Source organism: Mus musculus, chromosome 18 (genome assembly GCF_000001635.26).
Source record: "Mus musculus strain C57BL/6J chromosome 18, GRCm38.p6 C57BL/6J".
NCBI classification, from domain to species: domain Eukaryota; kingdom Metazoa; phylum Chordata; class Mammalia; order Rodentia; family Muridae; genus Mus; species Mus musculus.
The window spans coordinates 57,501,957-57,526,205 of record NC_000084.6 but is presented as its reverse complement, the minus strand read 5'-3'; the positions used below and the strand labels follow the sequence as shown (position 1 = coordinate 57,526,205).

The 24,249-nt window shown below is 40.3% G+C and overlaps 1 long non-coding RNA gene across 1 annotated transcript in view; it reads left to right on the top strand.

Moving 5' to 3' along the window:
• 1700066O22Rik (RIKEN cDNA 1700066O22 gene) overlaps positions 1–21,784 on the top strand; it is a 29,331-nt gene extending 7,547 nt beyond the window's left edge. The window contains exon 2 of the long non-coding RNA NR_015541.3: positions 21,151–21,784. This is a non-coding gene — a long non-coding RNA (RIKEN cDNA 1700066O22 gene). The remainder of the gene's footprint in view (positions 1–21,150) is intronic.
• The last annotated feature ends 2,465 nt before the right edge of the window (positions 21,785–24,249 follow it).

The window sequence follows — 24,249 nt, the reverse complement described above, 5'->3', positions numbered from 1 at the left end:
CATCAGAACCTGTGTTTCTTGTCTGTTCTGAGCATTGAGACAAGATTCTAATATCCCCCAGTGAAGCTCAGTGCAGGCTAAGATTGACTGCTTAGCAATAAGCACTGCATTCAAAACCATCTCTTCTGACTTGTTGGCTTGTGGGATGTAAATGCAGAAAGTGACCTTGATTATAAAATAGGATATGCCTGCCAGCTTTAAAAACCGTATTCATGGCAATGAGTAACAGCAGCTGATGAGGTGACAATGCGCCGAGATGATGTAATTTAGTACCTGGAATCATAAACAAGACAGCACACTGCATTAGGAAAGAGGAGAACTGTCAGAAGAGGTCAGGTTGAGAGGAAAGCTGTGGCTATACACTTTGTTACCAAAGCAGACAAGTGTGTTCCTGTGACCTTGCGATTTTCCACAGTCAGGGAACACCCATGAATGAAGCTGACCTTACTTAATTCCCAGGTCTTGGGTAGTCCAGGCTGGCCCTGAACTCTGCATATACAAAACATTGATCTTAAACTTCTGAATCGCAAGCCTTCACCCTCGGAGAGCCTGGGTTACAGCTGTGTGCCACCATGCTCATTTATGTAGTGCTAGGAATTAAATTTGGGGTCTTGTGCCTGCTAGGCAAGCACTCTACCAACTGACAAACATCCCACCCCAATACTTTGTATTTTGAATTGGAAAATAATCTGAGAGTGGGCATTAGAAAAATTGTAAAATAAATAAGCCATAATTAACAAGGGCTTTATGTGATTTTTTTTTAGCACATAATGTCTCTGTTATAATGTCTGGTGTTCATTTGTATTATTCATAAAATCAACAAACTACTTTGTAGTTGCTGTAGCTTAGGAATTGTTTTCTAACTTTATGTCAATGGATACATTAGTTAATTAGAGAGGACGTGCATGCTAATGTCTCTGTCCACAACATGAATATATTTCCATCTTCATCAAGCAACATGACATCAAAATTGAGCAACTGCCCAGGTCAAAAGTTTACCTGAGTTCATCCTTTATATTTCTCTTTTTAAAGAATCCTTTTATTTATTTACATTCCCAATGTTAACCCCCCCTTCCCAGTCACCCCTTCAAGAGTTCTTTACCCCATCCCTCCTCCCCTTTACATCTAAGAGGGTGCTCCCCTACCCACCCACTTTACCTCCTCTTTCCTGAGACATCAAATCTCTCCAGGACTAAGTGCATCCTTTCCCACTGAGACCAGACAAGGCAACCCTCTGCTACATATATGCCAGAGGCCAGAAGCCACAGACCAGCTCATGCATGCTCTTTGGTTGGTGATTTAGTCTCTGGGAGCTGCCAGAGGTCTGGGTTGGTTGATACTGTTGGTCTTCCCATGGGGTTGCCAATCCCCTTCAGCTCCTTCAATCCTTTCCCTAACTCTTCCATAGGGTTCCCTGACCTCAGTCCAATGGTTGACTGTAAGTCTCTGCATCTGTCTCAGTCAGATGCTGGTAGAGCCTCCCAGAGAACAGCCATGACAGGCTCCTGTCAGGAAGCACAACATGGCCTCAACAATAGTGTTCAGGTTTGGTGCCCACCCATGGGAATGGATCCCAAGCTGACTCACCGGACAGCTTTTCCTTCAATCTCTGCTCCATTTTCACACCTGCATTTCTTTTCAGCAGAAACAATTCTGGGTCAAAAAATTTAAAGGTAGGGTGGTGATCTCATTTCTCCACTGGGGAGGACTCAGCATATGTGCATACATACACACACACACACACACACACACACACACACACATAAAAAATACTAATATCGTGCCATATTCCCAGGAAGTAGTAGGAATAAACTCAGGTTGTGCTAAACAAGAGCAGTGAGTGGACTGTGGGGAAAAAAAAAAGAGAAAAAATACATTAACACAAAGAAACAGTTCTCATTGGAGTCCTTGGTGTTCATAAAGGATGTCGAACCTACATTACACAGAGAAAAATTGCCCACAGCCTCCCCAACACTCCTCGACCAGCGAGTCATTGCTCACCCTTGCAAGCAGATGGCTAATATTTTATCATTTATAGTTCTATGATCATTATTGATCTTTATTTTATTATTCTATAAGGTTTGGGAGACACGCTTACTGAATAGAAAAGCAACATAGGGCATTTGAAGTTCTAGCAAGCGGAAAGGTAGAGGCAGCCATCGACTTCCAATATATTGTGGTTGTCACTTATCATCTACAGAGGATTGCTTAAACCATCCCAGCTCTCATTAGCAAAACAGGATACACGAACAGCAAACCCTAGAACTGAACAGAAAATACACTTAAAGGGAAAACATAATTCAAGTGAAGGAAAAAAACCCAAAATGCATGATAATACGTTCTAAGAAATGTCAGGCATAATTCATAATCACAATTAATAAACTTATTTTCTGCCACCTACATTCTCTGGTTAACACATAATAGCGTTGGAAGTCAATTTTCAAATTCTGATTACTGGAAACTTTTGGTGAGCTATGTTACAAATACAACAAAAAATTACAAATCTTAAAATAAAAAGAATATTTACAATGCCAGGTCTCCTTCAGAAGCCTACTGTCAATGTAATAAAAGTGCAGTATGTATTATTATGAGTGGTGTTTGTTCAGTTTTCCCTTGAAAAGTACCCAGCTTTCCAGGAACAACCTTTCAATGTGTGCTGCTCCAAACAGACAATAAGCAAATACTTAGCAATCAAATACCTTCCTACTAATAAGAAAAATATTGACAGAACTAAGACCGCTTCTCGTTCTCTATGTGCCAGACATCGGCTGTCCCTTTAGTCAAGAGAAAGTTCAGTAAAAGCCTTTCCAAGGCTATTCCAAGAACAAACGCATCCTCATGTCAAGATGTTCCCAAAATAAGCAGTCTCATTTGGATGCTCGCTGCGAGCATATTAAATTCCCTCAATGATCCCGCTGTCATTTTGTGCAGGGCAGATGCATAGAGTGGCAGCCAAACAGCCAGTGTAGGGTGCCTCTCACTCCCACTCTGAGAAGTGTTTTCATCTGACTCCCGATTCTCCTAATGACATGACACACCAACAGCAAGCTTCAGTCTCACACTGAGTGATCACAGACAATGGATTCTTAGAACCTTGAAGCTTGAAAAGATGGGGATCAAGCAACCAGGCTCAGTCAGTTGGATGTCGGCAGCAACAAACCACACGTGAAACAGTGATGTACGTTTCCCCAGCTCACCAGTGTCCCCTCGAAGTAATTATTTCCCCCCCAAAATTTATCACTTTAGAAATTAAACACCAAAGCCTTCTAACAGCTAAATTTCATTTCCGCCAGCCTTTCCATGTCTTTTGAAGCTGATCTTTAAACATAGATGTAAAAGACAGAGTGAGTTGTTTTTTATTAGCACAATTATCAAACTTTGCCAGCAGGGAAGCCTTTAGAGTCTATTACCCATATGCTAATCTACAATACACACCATTAGAATCCATTTGCTTTAATGTCCAGCACCACATACAGGGATGAGGCTAAATAAACAATAGTAAACTTACTACCTTAGAAGTTCATTTTAAGATATAAATGTCTATTTACCTCCATTAGGTCTTGATAAGAAATTAAGTACTTTGTAAAAATGTCCAAAACATGCTTAATTAGAAGTTGGAATTTGAAAGAGGTGTTCTGGGAAAAGAGAGTCATCATGTTTTTTGGTTCTTTGGTGTAGGAAAAGCATAAGTGAATTAGACAGTGTAATTAGATGTTATAGTCCAGCTATATAGAACAACTCATGTTCATGGGACTCCAGTGACATTTATTCACTGAATCTGAAACTTTTGAGACATCAGAATTCATAAGTTTAGGTTGAAAATGATTATAATAAAAAACATTGTGGTATCTGAATGTATTTCAGAAAAGGATCCCATGATCTTACAACTAAGAAGTAGCTACACTGAGATTCAGATACATGTCTTTTTGAAACTTAAATCCATACTTTTTACTACCATGCTTCATGTTGCCTATGTCGTCCAAAATATTACTTGACTATTTTATTTTTCTTTTCTTAGATATTTTCTTTATTTACATTTTTTCTTTTTTAATATTATTATTAGGTATTTTCCTCATTTACATTTCCAATGCTATCTCAAAAGTCCCCCCTACCCTCCCCCCCACCCCCCTACCCACCCACTCCCACTTCTTGGCCCTGGCATTCCCCTGTACTGGGGCATATAAAGTTTGCATGACCAATGGGCCTCTCTTTCCAGTGATGGCTGACTAGGCCATCTTTTGATACATATGCAGCTAGAGACAAGAGCTCCAGGGTACTGGTTAGTTCATATTGTTGTTCCACCTATAGGGTTGCAGTTGCCTTTAGCTCCTTGGGTAATTTCTCTAGTTCCTCCATTGGGGGCCCTGTGATCCATCCAATAGCTGACTGTAAGCATCCACTTCTGTGTTTGCTAGACCCCGGCATAGTCTCACAAGAGACAGCTATATCAGGGTCCTTTCAGCAGACGCTTGTTAGTATATGCAATGGTGTCATTGTTTGGAGGCTATTTATGGGATGGATCCCTGGATATGGCAGTCTCTAGATGGTCCATCCTTTTGTCTCAGCTCCAAACTTTGTCTCTGTAACTTTTTTCCATGGGTGTTTTGTTCCCAATTCTAAGAAGGGGCAAAGTGTCCACACTTTGGTCTTCGTTCTTCTTGAGTTTCATGTGTTTTGCAAATTGTATCTTATATCTTGGGTATTCTAAGTTTCTGGGCTAATATCCACTTATCAGTGAGAACATATAATTTGAGTTCTTTTGTGATTGGGTTACCTCACTCAGGATGATGCCCTCCAGGTCCAACCATTTGCCTAGGAATTTCATAAATTCATTCTTTGTAATAGACGAGTAGTACTCCATTGTGTAAATGTACCACATTTTTTGTATCCATTCCTCTGTTGAGGGGCATCTGGGTTCTTTCCAGCTTCTGGCTATTATAAATAAGGCTGCTATGAACATAGTGGAGCATGTGGCTTTCTTACCAGTTGGAACATCTTCTGGATATATGCCCAGGAGAGGTATTGCAGGATCCTCCAATAGTACTATGTCCAATTTTCTGAGGAACCGCCAGACTGATTTCCAGAATGGTTGTATAAGCTTGCAATCCCACCAACAATGGAGGAGTGTTCCTCTTTCTCCACATCCTCTCCAGCATCTGCTGTCACCAGAATTTTTGATCTTAGCCATTCTGACTGGTGTGAGATGGAATCTCAGGGTTGTTTTGATTTGCATTTCCCTGATGATTAAGAATGCTTTCCCAATCTGTTGGTGGCCTTTTGGTCTTACTGATGATGTCTTTTGCCTTACAGAAGCTTTGCAGTTTTATGAGGTCCCATTTGTCAATTCTTGATCTTACAGCACAAGCCATTGCTGTTCTATTCAGGAATTTTTCCCCTGTGCCCATATCTTCAAGGCTTTTCCCCACTTTCTCCTCTATAAGTTTCAGTGGTTTTTTTGTCATGGAATATCTTGGTTTCTCCATCTATGGTAATTGAAAGTTTTACTGGGTATAGTAGTCTGGGTTGGCATTTGTGTTCTCTTAGGGTCTGCATGAGATTCAGCCAGGATCTTCTAGTTTTCATAGTCTCTGGTGAGAAGTTTGGTATAATTCTGATAAGTGTGCCTTCATATGTTACTTGACCATGTTTTCCCTTACTGCTTTTAATATTCTTTCTTTGTTTAGTGCATTTGGTATTATGATTATTATGTGACAGAATTATTATTGATTATTATGGGAGGAATTTCTTTTCTGGTCCAATATATTTGGAGTTCTATAGGCTTCTTTATATGTTCGTGGGCATCTCTTTCTTTAGGCTAGGGAAGTTTTCTTCTATAGTTTTGTTGAAGATATTTACTGGCCCTTTAAGTTGGGAATCTTCACTCTTCTATACCTATTATCCTTAGGTTTGGTATTCTCATTGTGTCTTGGATTTCCTGGATGTTTTGGGTTAGGATCTTTTTTGCATTTTGCATTTTCTTTGACTGTTGTGTCAATGTTTTCTATGGTATCTTCTGCACCTAAGATTCTCTCTCCTGTCTCTTGTATTCTGTTGGTGATGCTTGTGTCTATGACTCCTGGTCTCTTTCCTAGGTTTTGTATCTCCAGTGTTGTCTTCCTTTGTGATTTCTTTATTGTTTCTTTTTCCATTTTTAGATTCTGGATGGTTTTCTTCAGTTCCTTCACCTGTTTGGTTGTGTTTTCCTATAATTTTGTTTCCTCTTTAAGGACTTCTACCTGTTTACCTGTGTTTTCTTTTATTTCTTTAAGGAAGTTATTTATGTCCTTCTTAAATTCCTCTATCATCATCATGAGATGTAATTTTATTTATTTATTTTTTTTCTTTCCATTTTTTATTAGGTATTTAGCTCATTTACATTTCCAATGCTATACCAAAAGTCCCAGATGGCGACCGCTGCTGCTGAGGCTGAGGCCGCCTCCCAAGCCAGGCGGACACCTGTCCTCTGGTCCGGATGGTGGCCGGTTGTCTGCGGCCCGCCCAGGCTGCTGCCTCAGCGGCTCTGTGCTTCTGCCCGTCCCAGAAGCTGTCCGGTTCTCTGGCGCACCCTCTAACCTGTTCAGACTAATTTCCTAAGTTCTGCTGAGTCCCGGAACCAAGATGGCGACCGCTGCTGCTGAGGCTGAGGCTGCCTCCCAAGCCAGGCGAGATGTAATTTTAAATTAGAGTGTTGCTTTTCTGGTGTGTTGGGGTAGCCAGGGCTCACTGTGGTGGGAGAACTGGGTTTTGATGATGCCAAGTAGTCTTGGTTTTTGTTGCTTATGTTCTTGGGCTTGCATTTCATTATCTGGTTACCTCTGGTGTTAGCTGGTCTTGCTGTCTCTGACTGTGGCTTGCTCCTCCTGCAAGCCTGTGTGCCAGTTCTCCTGGGATACCAGTTCTTTCTAGGAGGAATTTAGGTATGGAGAGCTGTGGTCCAGGGTCAGCTCTGGGGTGTAAACAGAGATCAAAAGAATTCTGTCCCCAGCTGATCCTTGGTTCCTGTGTCCTGATGGCCCTGTGAGGGTCCCTCTTGGGCCAGGAATTTGAAGAGAAGTGGTGGTCTTATCTGTGCTCACAGGTGTGTAGGTACTCTTGGAAGACCAGCTCTCTCCTGGTGGTATTTGTGTATGTGTCTCTGGTACAGGATCAGCTCTGGGCACTGATGGAGACCGGAAGACTCCTGTCCCAGGCAGTCCCTTAGTTCCTGTGTCCTGAGGGTTCTGGGCAGGTTCCTCTGAGCATCAGTGGTGGTCCTACCTGTGCTCCCAGACCTGTCTGCACTATTGGGAGGCCTGCTCCCTCCCGGCACTATTTGGATATGGAGCCTTGTGGCAGAGGATCTGCTACAGGCTGTTTGACTATTTCAAGTCATAGTACTCAGGTTCGTCCACTGGACCAATAACTGGAATATGTTCTTCTAGAAAGAGTGCTTTCCATCCCATCCCCCTTCCTCGTATCTTTCCAGAACTCGGATGGGCAGTAGCCACTCAGCATCACTGTTCCTCTTGTGGTTCTCTTGCATTTCTGTCAGACAAATGCAAACAGGGTACCTACTTAATCTGAAAGAATTCATGAGTATAATATTCAAGAGTATTCATGTTGTTAAACTGTCTCTTTATGTTATTAAACTGTCACTTATGTAACAAGACTGGTCAGACATTTTGTTGGATTAGGATAAATGTATTTTTTAAATTAGTTGAATTGTTTCAAATTTTACAATTTAGCTAATCTCAAGGAGAAAAACAAAAGAAAACAGAAAACTCCTTATGCCAACTAAAAGTAACTTTCCAAGGATATTGTAGACATAAACTGGATGTGCCCTAAAGGGATGGAAGAGACACCTCTTAGTGGCACTTATCAGTCACAGAGTTAAATTTCTCTCAGAGCATCTGTGTTTGGACAACTAAGTCATGCTGTCTCTCTTAAAATGTTCTGAAATTTACACACATGCATGTGGCAATAAAAGTTACAAGTATAACGTGTAGTAAAGCATATTTTATACTTTTTATCTCAGGGTATTTCAAACAGCCTTGTGGGATTGTTGTTCCCAAAGTGGTGTTGTGTTGGCTGCTCACCCGGTTGTCAGTCCTGGGTGTAGTTTAAGGGTTCAGATTGCAAATTATGTGTGTTCTCTTTCCACAACACAGCACATTACACTTAACTACTCTGACAGCTCAAAAAGAGAAGATGGAGGTAAAACGGGGTAAAACTCTTAAACTGTCCCTTCTTAAGCTTTACGTACCACTCAGGGAACATCCTGGAAGGTGGACTTAGGTTGAATTATCTTCTTACTATTGCTACTGTGTGCATGAGGTGTGGGGCTTCTCTCAGTGGGACAGCGGGCATCTTACTGGGATACAGATCTGCAGATCATTAATCAGCCTTGGACACGGTGTTCCTCTTTGAAGTTGTGGAAGGGATTTGTCTGGAGGAGGCTGACCTCCACAGAAGGCTCTTTATCTTTAATTTTGTTGGACTTGCCGTACACTCTTGACCTTTAGTACCGACCTTGAGACATCTCTTAATGAAAACACAACAGTAAAAGTTTGTAATAGGAAGGAGCTTTTTGCTTGGAATAGAGAAGAGAGTCACCACTTAACAGTGATTTGTCCAGGGCATATCTGAGGTCCTCTGTATCTTGCACAGCCCTCCACCTCTATCCCCGGGCTTTCTCCCAGCTATGATCTACCTCTACTTCTCACCTCTGAAACCATGCTCTGATCAGAAGCAAACACTTGCTATATAGAGCCATGAGTCCAGCACCCATGAAATCATGCTACTCATAAGGTATCATTTAGTTTACCTCCGACTCCCAAAATAATAGACATTTTAATAAGAAAAAAGTTATATTTCATTTTCCAAAGATGTCTGCTTTAAATTTGTTGAAACTTTTCATTAACATGCATTAAATGCATATACTGATGGTATTCAGTGTGAGAGTGCAATACATGTACACAGGTTGCACTGATCAAATTCATTCCAACTTTATTTATATACACCCCTTCCCATACTCTGCCAGTCACCATTTTATATCCAGGTTTGCTGCACTCTGCATGGCTTGGTCCTGGAAACCTGATGTGGGAGACAAGAGAATGAAGAAAGAACAAACACAGAGACAGAAAAGTCAAGATCCTGTGGGTTGTGCTTCTCTGACAGAGGCCACGAACTATGCCATCCAGAAACCTAGCCCATTTATTTTACACATCTGGAGCAAAGAGGCTAATTTCTGGTATACTTATGAGCACGGACGTAGGTTTATGTAATCTCTCTCAGTAGTGTGGGTCTCTGTAGGGGAGATGTTGTAGGTTGCAGTCATTCTTGAAAAGGAAGCTATACTTGTTACCTTTTGCCTACACTGGTCACTTGTTTGTAAACACCAATCCTTGGGCTAGAATCTAGCCAGTTGATGAAGTCTTTATTCCCTGAACCTCATGGTAGGGAAAGGTTTACCGTTCACATGGGTAACAGAGGCATTGGGCTATTTGTCATGGCTGTGCCTGGACCAACAATATACACCCCCTAAGTGCCTCATCTACTCCACACATGTTGACTTTTCTTCTTTTAAATTTCCATGTATGAAAAGAAAAAATTACTTGCCCTTTCACATTTTCTGGTTTATTTCATTGAACATAATGTGCCCATTTCCACCTATCTTGCTACAAATGACAAGTTACATTCTTCATTATAGCTAAATAGTATCCCATTGTATAGAAATACTACACTTTCTCTTGAGGTTATATTTAACCAAGGAAAGGCAGAAGCCAGAGTTAAGATGGTGGAAGGACTGTGAGATGGGAAGAGGAGGTTCTTTTTACTTTCCAAGTTATAATTTTAGATCCCTGACCATATCATAAGTAGAAGATCAAACCAGGCATATTTTGATTTCCTATGTTAATAAGACAACTTATTTATGAAGAATGTTTAGAAGCAATTTCTTGTATTCCCAAGGAAGTAGCTCCTCTCAAGGAAGGATGAGAAAGGAGATAATGCCTAAAAGCCATTTAATAAACTCATCTTTAAGGAGACTTTAAAATTCAGTGAAGTAGAGATACGAAATACTACATAAAATAAAAGCAAATAAGCCAGCATGTATTTCACATATTTGGAAAATATTCAGTAGTCTATTGATTTTTGCCTTGTTGATAAGGGGTAAACACGTGCTTTATAATCTAAGCAAGGGATTAGACATTTCTAAAAGCAATCTGTCAATATTAAGATTTGTTATCCTTTGGCATCTGTAATATTGCTAGATATTTATTTTACAGAAATACTTAAGGAAGCATGCAAAGGCTGATGTAGCAGGATGCTGACCAACATAATGTGTGTCTCCCTAGAGCATCTGCAGATAATTTAGTAGTTGTCCACTGTGAAAGAAATGCATTGAATGAAATATATTTCAAACAACACAATCGGAAGCATCGTGGAACTACTCAAATGATAATTCCTATTTGTATTCATTGCCATGAAAATATGCCTGTCATATATTTTCAAATAAAACAAACTACAAAAACCATGTAGTATTGTCTATAGAGAGCTATATGTGTATGTGTTGGTGTGCCATAGCTGAGGTTACTACACAGACATTTATCAAAATATAGTATATGATTTATAGTATCATGAATTTTTGTCTGTTTTCTTCTGAAGGTTCCAATTTGTTTTTAACCTTGGTCATTGACATAGCTTCTTGTCAAAATGATACAAACCTAGGCATATCAAGGAAGAGGGAATTTCACTTGAATAACTGCTTCTGTTAGATTGACCTGTGGACTTGGCTGTGGGGTATTATCTTGGTTGCTGATTGGTATAAGAGGGCCCCGTCCACTATAGGTGGTGTCATCCCTATGCAGGTGGGCAGGTGAGCTTGCATCATAGAAGGGAGGTAGCTTGACAATCCAGAAAAAGCAAGCCAGTAAGACTTGTTCCTCCATGGTTTCTGCTTCAAGCTCCTCCCTTGAGTTCCTGCCTTGGCTTCCCTGGATGACTGACTAACCTGTAAGCCAAAGAAATTTCCCTCTAGTTGCTTTTGGTCTGGCTATCACAGCAACACAAGCAAACTAGAACAGGCAGATTCAAATCGTATATTAGAAAGAAATAAAGGTACTGTTAGAATAATTTTCAAAACTGTTACCTCCTCTTACAATGTTTTAAGCTTCATAATAATAATCTGTTAATTGCAGCAGCATAACACTGTAAGATCTTTTGTGCTAAATTTATTAACTGCCTCTATTGATAAATGGCTATATTCCAAGCCATCTTGGCAAATTATGCCCTAAAATTGTGCCTCTGGGTTCTATAAATACAGAGGTATCATTAATCAAAAGGAAACTGGAAACTCACTGTTTTCTACCCTAACCTGCCGTATTCTAGGAGACTGTCGCAGAGCAACTAGCACCTGGGATCCTGATTACTTAAATAAGAAACAAATCTTCGGCTGTTGTATGTAATCATTCACTCACCGTTTTTTTGTTTATGCCTTCTCTTTGGAGCATCTGCAATGTGCCAGGCATTGGGCTCTGTGCTAGAGTTGCAGCATAAGTCAGAGGCTCTCTGACCACTCCTGTAGCATAGTAGAGGTAAGTCAGGGACACTCACTATTGACAGTGTTTCAAATCATAACCCCAAGTGCCTCAAGTTCCAGATCAGAGATATAAGAACCAAATTGTCATGCTTTTGCCACCTGCGTCATTTAATAATAGACTCCAACGCATTTCTCCAGCCTGTCTATGATAGACACCATTGTGAAATGTTCTCATGACATTTACCAGACATTACTTCCATGATCATGTTGCATAACAAAGGAGGAGTATACATGTAGTCAGGATTACTAGTCAGTTCATATTTAAAATAAGGGAATTTGGGGAATTACTATCATTCATTGGTAGAGTGTTTGCCTAACAGGAGGCCCAGGTTCAATCTCCAGTAATGACAACAAGATATAAGTAGTTTTTGGATGACCTTACCTAATCACATGAGCTTTAAAAGCAGTGATTTCTGTAGATGGTAACAGAAGAAAAAGAGAGATTCCAAACACAAGACCCCAGTGTGAAGGAATTCTCTACACTGTGATGGAGGTATTATGGCTAAGCATCTCTCTGGACAGGAGCCTTCCCCTGATGACAGTCAGAAAAGATAGAATGGCTTACATTCTCCACTATAAGGAGCTGAACACCACTTACGCTAGGAATGAGTCTGAGGAGTACACGGCAACACGATGGCATCCCACCCTTTTTCAAAGAGCTGACTCAGATATTCTCCAAATCCCAGTCTAGATATTCCAAGATGATAAATTGTGATATTTCAGCTACCAATTGTTTAGGCATTTCTTACGTAGCAACAAAACTTAACACTTATTCTTTGTCATTTATATACTACTACTGAGGACTAGTTATCACAATGCATTCTAACCGGGGCATAGCTGCTTAGCCCTTCTTATTCAGATGGAGAAATCCAAGTCAAACTTTCTAGTCATATTAGCCTCCGTATCATCTTTCAAAAGATATCATTTTTTATGGATGTGAGCATATGCACACTGTATGAGTGCATGGGTGGAGTAGCCTGCACACACACAGAAGTCAGAAGACAGACAGCCTTAGGTCCCTCCAAGTTGGAGTCAAAGACATTTGCCCAACTTCAGGCTTCTTAAGTGGGAGCTAAGATCTGATCCCTAACCCTCACTATTGTGTTTCAAACACTCTTAACTGCTGAGCAATCTCTCCAGCCCCTGTTCTTATTCTTTATACTATTGAATATATTGTTCATTTTAAAAGAATATTGAGCTGGCTCAAAAATATTTGGAAATATAGTACAAGAAATAATTTTTTTCCTCTGAATCAGTTGGGTGCATAGACTATGGATACAGCCACCATTATTCTCAAATACTTCAAAGAGTTTGTTTTAAATTAGAGCATCCCCTGACATGCACATATTACAGCCATGAAATGAAAGAACTTCATGTTCATTCATCTCTCAGACTCTATTCAAGTTTTATAAAGCATATCCAAATATTTTTTCAGCCAAAGATGCAGACATAGCCCTGTCATCAGTTACAATGTCTGCTTAGTATCCTTTGGCCTGAAACAAGGTTCTCATTCTTCCATTGACTTTTATGATCTTAAACTTGAAGGTTACAGGCCAGGGTAATCGTGTGCCTTCGTCCCGATGGGCCTGAGCTCTCAACATGATACCTGTGCATGTTTGTAGACAATGTAAGGAAATGGTGTTCTGTTCTCAGTGACTGCCCAAATGTGATTCACAATTTCAATATGTACTAACTATACTAACCACCTTAATGCTGATCACTTAAGGTAGTGTCTGCCAGGGATCTATGGACAACTGTATCCTCTGCCTTTTAAACTAACAGTTATTTTTATAAGAAGATAATTTGAAGCTATATGAAAATATCATCTGCCGCCAAACTTTAAATTTGTTCATGTATAATAATTTAATAATTATACACTAATGGTTTCCTATTTTGTTTGATGCTGTACAAGCTGTCATTATCGCCCCCTTTCATAGTCAGATTGTCAGGAATTTGGCTAAAAGTAACTCCTTCAAGCTGAATCGACTTCAATCTTGACACATCTCACGTCTCTTCTACAGAATTCAGCCTTCTCCGTATGGAGTTCTGTTATATCTAAAGCCAAGATCTGGACAGTGGACTTGTTTATTCAAACCGTTTACAGAGGTGCTGCACGTACACACACTGACCTTGTTTTTCCCTGTCTCCAAACACTGCGCTGTCTGCATCCTCATGACTGCTGTGTATACGTTCCTTCCACCTGGAATGCCTTCCCCTCCTTTTCACACAGTAAACATTACATAGTCATCCTTTAGACTTCAGTGTAAATATGCTTCCCCTAGGAAACTCCTCAAAGGGCCTAGACTGGAAGTGCCCTGATCCTACAGCATGCTGCTTCTTTGGACCATGCATATTTCTCCTCTCAGTAGTATCTCACACAGTCGTAGAACACAGTTTGTAACATGTTTGTGAAATGTCTGAATGAGTGAATGAGTAAAAGAATGAATGACTTAGACTGGAAATTGAACCCAGTACTTTGTGAGCTCTTGCAAAGTAGACACTTGAAACTGTTAAAAGTAATGGGCTCACTGCTTTAGCATTTGCTATAGTGATGTAGATCTCAGCATTGTTTGCTCCTTCATGAGGAACTCTAAATTTTCTTCTTGACTAATTTTCCCTTTACCCAAATATCTCAAACTATCCTAGTATTCAGGGTGTAGCTCAGGCTGAACTGAACTTCAGGCTTTCCAGCCGCAGCATCCAACAGTGGAGATTATAGATATGCGCCACCAACTCTATGCTCTCCTGCTTCCCCAAGCCCTTTCTTTCAGACAGAGTCCCACTATGTAGCCCTGGCTGGCCTGAAATGAGCTCACCTAGAACTCAGAGAGACCCACCCGCCTTTTCCTCCTAAGTGCCGCCACACCAAACCTTCTCCATTATTCTTGAAGTTAGTTGTACTTGAAATGGACTCAGACAAAAATGGAAAACAAGGTGCCCTCTGAAAAGGTCACAGACGTTACCACCCCCGATTTAATCACTAGGGTTTACTCTCCATTAGATTTCTTCCCGAGTAACTTTGGTAATTTGTTAAGAAAACAAAACACTGCAGAAGAATATTTCATTTGATTGCATAACGCTAAATCTTCACCACCTCCTGGGTCCTTAATTAAATCTTGTTGTTACACAGTGCCTTGTCCTTGAATGTGGGCTTCTCTGAAAGTCTTGGGAAGAGAATTTACAGCACAGAAGGAAAATGTAGCCCGAAACTCTGCGGAAGTCTACAAGACCCACAAGAGTCTCTGTAAGCTAGACAAAGTAATTGTCTTAGCTTGATGCTTTTCCGATTTTCCTCTGGCTTTATGCTAGACCTAAATTCAACACAGATCCACTTACGGTGTTGACCCCTCCTCATTTGTAAAAACAGCAGCTGGGCCTGGGGACACTGTAGGATCTTTGCATCATTTGAAACAACTGATGATTGAATTCTGATGACGTGCTAAAGTAGCTGAAACAGTTGGGGGCATTAAGAGTTTTCACAAAGCTTTCCCTCATTTTACGATTTCTGGTGACTTGATAATCCTCTCATCCTTATATATGCGATAGCAATTTATAAGTAAAAAGATTAGTATTCAATATTTCTCCTTCCCTTGAACTTACAGAACACTTTTCTTCCATTCTCAGATGTCTTGCAAAAGATAAGATTAGGTTGAAGGAAAATTAAAGTACTTTATTTTACAGTAAGATTAAAAAGACAGGTCAGCATTGCATGCCAGTTAGGGGTTGAGTTGCATATATCTCATTTGGGGTGGGCACCCAACATGCCTTATTCAATGTATTTGTTCCATTGTAGATCTCTGTAATGGTATATGTTTATTGCAGAAAGCCTTCTCTGATTAGGGGTGAGAGCTATATTATCCATGGGTACTTAGTATTTAAACCACAGTTAGAAATTATATTGGTTTAGAAAAAAATGGCAGTAGTAGGTTATCCAGGTTCTATGACCTCTCCAGCCATAGGTAATTGGTGAGATTTTTGGTACTAGGCATTAATTCAATTCTAGTGAATGGGGCTTATGTCAAATTAGAAAACTATTGGTTACACGGAGATAAAAGTGCCACAAATGTACCCTTGGTTAGCTTTTGCTGCTTCAGTCATTGTTATGGTTCATTGGATTTACAGCTTGGTAGAACTACCAATTGCTCTTCTCCATTGGCAGATTGCTAATACTTTCAGCTACTAATAGAGCCTAAGAAAGGAGGCTTCCAGTTCAGTTCCTTCTTGACTCTTCCATGTCCTGTGTTCAAAATGTGTGTTGTCCTCAGCAGCACATGTCCTTACCTACATGTTCTGGAAAGCTACCAATGGAATAGTAATAGGCTATGTTTCCAGAGGGAAAGTTAGGGAAATTTTAAAAGCCAGAGGCCCAGGACACCTACCAATAGAAGTATCTCCTAAGTATGACAAACTCATGAAATCCCAACAATAGTCTTGCTCAAGTAGGACTTGAATAATGACAACACTAATTTACATGCTAGCATGGAAAATGGAAATTCCACATGGTCCCACTCTGAATGAAAGGCTACAGGTGATCAATTGTTGAGGAGAGAGGGAGAACTAATGTCTTCCAGGAATGAAGTCCTGCAGAGGATGTCCAATCCCAAGGGGTCAGCCCTGGACACATGCACATATGTGCATTGCTAAACAGATTTGGGAGGTTGCATAAATTGGGAGTGATTTTGTGTGTGTGTGTGTGTGTGTGTGTGTGTGTGTGTGTGTGTGTGTTTAGCAGTAAGAATGACAAGATCATGAGTTGAAAGGGTGGAAGGGAAGAGTTGGAGGGACAAAAGAAGGTAATAGTGATTAATGGGAGGAGCTTAAGGAAGGAGGAAGGGGTGGAAGTAATATAAATACATTGATCATGTATAACGTTCTTTAAAAATCATTTTAAAGAAAGAAAAATCTCCTTTGGAGACCAGATGCATGGCTCAGTCAATAAAGTACCTGCAGCACAAGCATGGGAACTTGAGTTAGGATCCTCAGTGCACACCCACGTGCACACGTACTAGCGCATGCACACACATATACACAAAGATGCACATATACACAGAGAGGACCAGATATAGAGATTAGATAGGTATGTATGTATGTATGTATGTATGTATGTATGTATGTATGTATGTATTGAATGTGCTGCTGTAATCCTGGTGCTATGGAGATAGGCATACCCCCAATCCTCAGTAACTGGCCCAGCTTAATCAAATCAGTGAGTTCCAGGTTCACTGAGACACTTTGTCCCCCCAAAACAGAATGTAGAACTCGAGCCTTCATAGGCACATGCATACACAGCTGTGTTTCAGTTCTCTCTGAATTGAGACTTCTCTGTTTTCCCCCTAAAAATGTAGCAAGGCTACTCAGGAGATAAAGGCTCATGAGGCTCCAGATCTTGTGTCTGGGAAAGTGAAAACATGCAAGACTCCCTAAGGCTCCTCCAGAGATTTATAGAAGTATTAGACAACTACTTGGGGAGGAGACTGACCAGCCAGGATGTTAAGTGGAGATGCTTGGATCTATTGAGCTGCCTTAAAATTGTGCAGAGGCTCTCCAGGGCTTGACCTTCTGTGAGTCATCACCCAGATATTGGTGGGTTGTTTTCAGTAGTGTGCCTGCTTTTGAGTTGTCCTTATTCCTTGTGAGTAACCTCTCACCCACACTGGAGTTACCTGGTAGAACCTCCAGTAACACTCATTGGTTCATCAAGTTGAACTTCAGTGCAGTCTTTAGTCAGCATGGGTTTCTTTCTGGGGTTAGTTGACTTGTGCAAATGTTGTTTCTTCCCAGGAAATGCCTCTAACCCAAAACACACATGTACCTACATGTGAACAAGTACACAGCACATATACTTGGTTTGTTCTAGAAACTTCCATGAAAGCTTCTTAGAATTCTTAGCCACACTGAAACACTCATGGTTTGATATTTTAACATTCTCCAAAAAAGAACCTAGTGATTGTCAAGTCAAGAAAAACCCTGTATTTTTCAGTCTCCTTTGGTAGCATATTTCCACTGAAGTGAGTTGTATTAAACACGGTTTAGCATTTAAGTCTGACTCCTTGAATGCATTTTTAAATGAGGATTTGTTATTTTATCACATCTCAGAAAATAATTGAAATGGATGCATTTCCTGGCTGCAACTAATTAACGAGGACACTTTATCTGCAGCAGGAAAATGATAACGTGGGCTTTACTAAACAAACTATTCTGACCAAGACCTGACAGAATAGTCAAAGGATCAAAGTCAATGAATTGAAGCAAGCTTAAGGAAAAAAAAACTCTTTTAATGAGAAAATTGTTAGAAAACACATTGTTCAGCTTTGAAACAAAAACTTGCCAAGGCACAACGGTCCCTTGCCTTTTTCAAAAACAGACATATTTGACTCGCTGGACCACTTTTGGAGTTTTGGAATTATGGCTGCAGGTTTTCATTCTGTCTTCAGCAAGGGAAGAGTGCGGTGATTTTGTGCACACTACACCTTCTTGACTGCCCTGGAAAGTGGACCTACACAAGGTCTATTCTTTCCTCTAGGACTGTATTCAATTTGTCAAAGTAAACATTGGCTATGAAGTTCCTCTTAATAAGGACTAGTGTTATCCCCACTCAGCAGAGCCGTGCTCAGTAACATGTACAGAGTAGAGCATGCTGGCAACCAGAAGTGCTGGCCAGACTCCAGCCTGCTCAAATGACAGACAGCAGAGAACATGGGGTGTGGCCTTCTCAAGCTAGCCAAGGACGGATTGATATCTGGTATATATTTGTCTTACAGAGATTATCTTTAATATCTTACTGAAAGATGCCCCCCAAAAATATAGTATGATACAAGGCACTCCAGGGAGGAACCTAGTATGTCTACTTGACTAGCAGAGCAGTAGAATGGGGCAATGCTTCTGGGAGAGCTGTGGGGGTTTCTGGCACAAATATTTGCTGCCCTCCACTTGTCAACAGCTCCATGGTTTCTCTGGCCTCCCACTTGTGGTTAGATCATATTCAGAAAGGATCACTTCTCTTGGAGGCTGCTGTGTTTATCTCTCTTCTAAATGTTAATATTAAAATGCAACTTGACTCAGGCCCCCTTTTGCAGAGTTTTGCAGGGGGCAGTTACCTCTGAAGGTGCCAGTCATTCGGCTATTTTTTTCAATACAGATCATAAGTACTTACTCTGCCCCAAATGCAAAGGCAAAAAGAAACTTAAAACTCAAAGAAAGCCGGGCAGTGGTGGTACACGCCTTTAATTCCAGCACTCCGGAGGCAGTGGCAGGCAGATTTCTGAGTTCAAGGCCAGCCTGGTCTACAAAATAAGTTCCAGGACAGCCAGGGCTACTCAGAGAAACCCTGTCTCGAAACAACAACAACAACAACAACAAACCTCAAAGAAAATCTATCAGATGTTCAGAATTTCCAATTACATTCTTTTTACATTTAAAAACTTAGAACATATTTATGACAAAATGATTTTTGAAACTGTTTATGAAATAGAGTCATTTTTATGGGGATTCTAAGTTGCCTAAAAAATTCTTACATGATTTGAGGTATCTGTTTACAGGGAAGTTAAGTCCGAAATAAAATGTCTTCAAATACTTTGCTAATTACAATTTGTTTGTTTTCTTTGCACATATGTGCAACTTGTGAAAAACAGTTTTCTGCTTCTACTGTATGGGATCCAGGGACTGAATTCACACAGACAGGCTTGGTGGCAAACCTTTTACTCAGTGAGTCATCCAGACAGCCCTAAATGTATAGGATTTTGATGATAAGGGCCGCTGGAATCTCAATAGCTAGTACATAATATGTGGCCAATAATCATTTGCTGAATAAATGAATGATGGGTGGAATATTGACCAAATCAGAGTCCTGTTAGTTGATTTTTTTTTAAATATTAAAGAGTTTTTTAAAAAAAATCAGAGGATTCTTTAAGTACTGAGGAAGACAATTTGTTAAATCCAGTGGAAACATTAGTGGATTTTACTTCATTCACAATAAAAGCATTCTGGGAAATAATTACTTTTATGGTTGATAATGATAATAAAAAACCCTGTTCCTCTAATATCTGTACTGATAACTTTATGCTGCTGCTTGTGTGTGTGTGTGTGTGTGAGTGTGTGTGTGTGTGTGTGTGTGTGTGTGTGTGCTCAAGTGTCTGTGTACGTGTGGAAGACAAAGCAATCAGGTGCTTTAATGACTTTCCGCCTCATTCCCTTAAGACAGGATCAACCCAAAGTCACCATTTTAGCTTGGTTGGCTATGAAGGCAGCTTCCAGGTCCCAATTGTCTTCCCTTACCAGTGCTGGGGTTCTAGGCACATGCATCCATGCCTAGATTTCTATGAGGCTGCTAGGAATTTAGTATTTGGTCTCTGTATGTGATTAGCAGCGCTCTTTCCCACTAAGCCATTTCTCCAACCTCGTGTTCTCTGATTTATTTATTTATTTGTTTGTTTATTTATTTATTTATTTATTTTGCTTTTTAACTGAAGGTAGACACTTGTGTCATTCAAAAAGAACTGTGAAGAGGAAGAACAACTGACTCATAAGTAGCTCACGGGAAACCAGCAACAGCAAATACACAGAACGGGCTCACTGTTTACTTGGCACTCCAAGTAGTTCCTCATATCCATAACCATCATTTCATTATTCATCATATTATAAATGTTACAAAACCAAATTCACTTGTTCTTTGCTTTCAAAAATATTTTCATGCCTCAAAACTATTGTGAATCTTAGAAAATAATTTGGAACTGTGCTTTTTTAAAAATATTTTTGTATCAATGGATCAAACTATTCAATATCTCATATATATATATATATGTATATATATATATACATATATATATATATATATGTATATGTATGTATATATATGTTAAAAACAGAAAGAATAGAGTCCTGGCTAGTTAGAACGATGCTTGAGAAGGATGTGATGAAGAGCCTGACTTTACAGTCTATGGGAGGGTTCCAGAAGAGGGAAGAAAAGAGTGTGCACATACAGCCCAGTGAGAGTAGAGTGCGCGTGGCATGGGTCGCTTATCCTTCAACACCTGATGGTGCTTAGTCAGAGCATACCTGGCCCCAGAATCCTTTACAAAGGCTGCCTAGACACTCATAGAGAAGTCCTTGATGTTATCATGACCAAAAGAAGCAAGGTGTTCTGGGTGAGCATCTCTGTGGCCCAGTGTGAAGTAAGTGTATTAGCTGGTGTGCCAGTGCTCTCTTAGGGAAAAGCATGCACAGGTGAGACTATCAGTGGTCCTGAAATATTCACCCCGTACCTTCCCCCTTCAAAAAGACTTTCCAAACTGTACTAGCAGGCCAAGTACAGAGCCAGATAAAAAGCTGGCTGAGTAAACAAATATAGAAACAGTTTTAGCGGTCAAAAACAAGATTAGCAATTCCCCTGCCCTGCCTCACACTAAAAACCTCAAGGACAGACAAAATGAGAGTCACCCTATACAAACCAACCAATGCCTAAAAAGGTTATTGGCTACACCAATTAAAATAAGCCAGACTACCCTGGTGCCTATATCTGGCCCTTACAAAGGTATAAAAAGTGTGTTCTTTCTTTGTTCTGGGTCTCTCCTCAGACCTGCATGCTGAGACGGGGTTCCCCAACATGTTGGGTAAGTAAAATCCTCATGCGTTTTGCAACGATGGCGGTCTCTGTGCTCTTTGTGGGTGAGGATCTTTTAGCGACCTACAACAGTCCTGAGGATGGTGTGGCAGGAGCACTGTAAGCATCCTTGAATCTGGATTTCAAAAGTAAAGACAGAGGCAGGAAAAAGAAGTTGAAAAGAAGCCTAGTGGTTGGCCCAAGGATGAAATACAGCGACAGCTAGGGGCTGTGACCTCACACAAGAGGATAAGCCCGGGATGGAGGTTGGTGTGTGCCAGGAGACTCTGTGAGGTGGTACATTTTTCTGGATTCAAAAACAAGATGTGTTTTTAAAAACCAAATGAAATCACCTAAAGCTCAAAGAGTATCAGCCTCGGAGGGAAGGACATTAAAGCCTGAACGCAGATGGCTCCACTCACAAGGCAGTGTCTTTATCCCTTACCTTGTTCCCCCTACAGACTTACACCTGCCCCCAGGAGAAGAAAAGAGACAACACAGTGAGGAAGCTTTCTGTCTATATGCCTGGTTTATAAACAATCACTGTCTGAGAAATCCTTGCACGCTAACTATTTACACCTAATAAAATATGGTTATATTTGTGTGAGTGAAAAAAGACTCAAAGTCATAAAAGTATTTTGATTACAGAAAATAGTCCTACATGTTCATATCTTTAACATGAAAGCTTGATAAATATATTTTTCTGGGGGTGATAACTCGGGCTGGTCTGACCCAGAATACTGCAGTGTTTATGTTGAGAATCTTTGCTGTAACCAGTGAGCCTCGTTTCTTGAGATATAAAATAAACATGCTAGGCCCACTCTAACCCATGGGGAGAATCAAATTAATATTTCCAGGTTCGGCCAAGGCTCTTCAGTGTCCTGATGGAACCCTGAAATGTCTAAGGACTTTAGACAAATTGTCTACTTGTCAATTAATCTAAGGAATGCTGACAAATTACTAAAACTGTTCTCTCAGCTTTAAAAAATCTGCTTCGTTATGATGTTTTTGTAAAAACAACTTATCCAAACTACCATTTTGCCTGGAGATAGTCATCCTGTTCTTGAAGAAAGCACGACCATAAATACATTTCTATATTTATTCCACACGACAACCCTGTCAGATAAGCTTTGTTATACTGAAGCCAAAGATCAGCAGTGGTAATCTTTCCTAAGCTGACATTGTGGACAAGAGTCAGTCACCAACGGATGGTCAGAGTGATCCTCTTGACTGTTATAGCGTGGTGGCACTTTGTTCTTCAAAAGTTCCTGTGTTAAAGGCTTGGCCATCAGCGAGGTGGATTTGAGGTAATGGAACCTTTAAGAGGTAGATCCTACAGTGAGGTAATTGTGTCATGAAGTCATGAAGTATCTACTCTAGAAAGGGATTGATGCAGGTCTCAAAAAATAAATACGTGCCTCAAGAGTAGATTGCAATAAAGCAAGAGAACCCTTGAGCTTGGTCTCTCCTGCACACAGCTATTTTCCTTCTTCATTCTCTACCATGTGATTCTGCCAAGAGAGTCTTCACTAGAGGTCAAATACATAGGACTGCCATATCTTGGCTCCTCCGTCTACAAAATTGAGAGCTAAATTAACTTTCCTGTAAAACAATGGCCATGGTATTTTGTTACAACAGAAAGTGAACTAATATAGTGTGACATAGTCTACTACCTCTGCTTCATCTTTTTCTTTTCAGTCATCAGTTGTTAGTCTTCCACGTACCATGCCCTGTTGACTCGCTAAGCTCATTGCCAAACTGGATGGGAGACGTTCCTCCAAATCCAATGCTGTCCTTCCAGTTTTCAATCTGGATTGTTCTGAAATACTTGGATGTTTGCAGAGTTACCAGATTGAGAGACAAATCTATTCTTGGATATAAATCAAATCTCCAACTACACTTCTCTTTACACATCCCATTGACAATTTAAATTGGAGAACTCCCTGTCTCTCTTGTCCATCAGCCACACTTTGCAATGGTGCCTTGGGCTCTGTACCCTGACTGAAGCCTGGACTTATAACCCCTGTTACCAGATATCATCATCTTTTAAAGTTGTATTTAATTTTATTGAATACTATGGTGTTGGCACTGTGCTTATATATCAGCATTCCAGTGTTCAACCCTACAGGAATAACCTTTAGCCATATTATTACAGTGTTTTGGGGTGTGTAATACTGTGTGGTTACCAGCTTCTTACTTCAAAATAATAAAAATAAGTGATCTAGAAATGATTAATTCTTCCCAGACTTCTGGGCATACTTATGCCCTGCATGTGTGTCAGTGATCCATGTGTTTACAGTGCCTGTGGAGACCAGAAGAGGCTGTTGGATGCCCTGGGACTGCAGTTATAGATGGGTGTGAGCTGCCATGGGGGTGCTGGGTCCCTTGGAAGAGCAGCCAATGCTCTTAACTGCAGAGCCATCTCTCTAGCCTTGAGGTTCCTATTTTTATCTTTTTTATCTCTACCTAGAAAAAAATGAAGAAAAAAATGAAGAAAACGAGAAAGTCAACATGGATGTTCTATGTACAGCATGATCTAAGTTTTACTAGCCACAATAATTATACATGTGGAGGCCAAAGTTGAGATGGATGGGGCTGGCTGTGTGACAGGCTCTATGATTCTTCTGCTATAGCCTATCCTCTGATCTATGCTCTTAAACTTCATGGCTACTACTGCCTGACAAATTATTTAAGCCTTTATTTTTATTTTAAATATATCAGAGTTATAAAAGATTATAAAAACAATATCATGTTATATCCATATATCTTTTCCCAAACTTCTCTCAAATTACTTCAATTACTGTGCTATTAAGTAATTTATATATTTGACTCATGTTTGCCAACATTCCACCAATGTAGACTTTCTGGACTAGACTTGAACCCACAGCCCGACAGTGCCATCAGCTGACATGTCTCCATTCACCTGGATGGTTCCTAAGACTTTGTCATCCACAACCATGACTCTAGAAAGCACTGGCTGGATTTTAAAAAAAAATCTCTCACTTGGAGTTTTTCCTCATGTTCCCACATGATTGAATTCATATTGTGTGTCTGTGTGTGTTTGTGTGTGTGT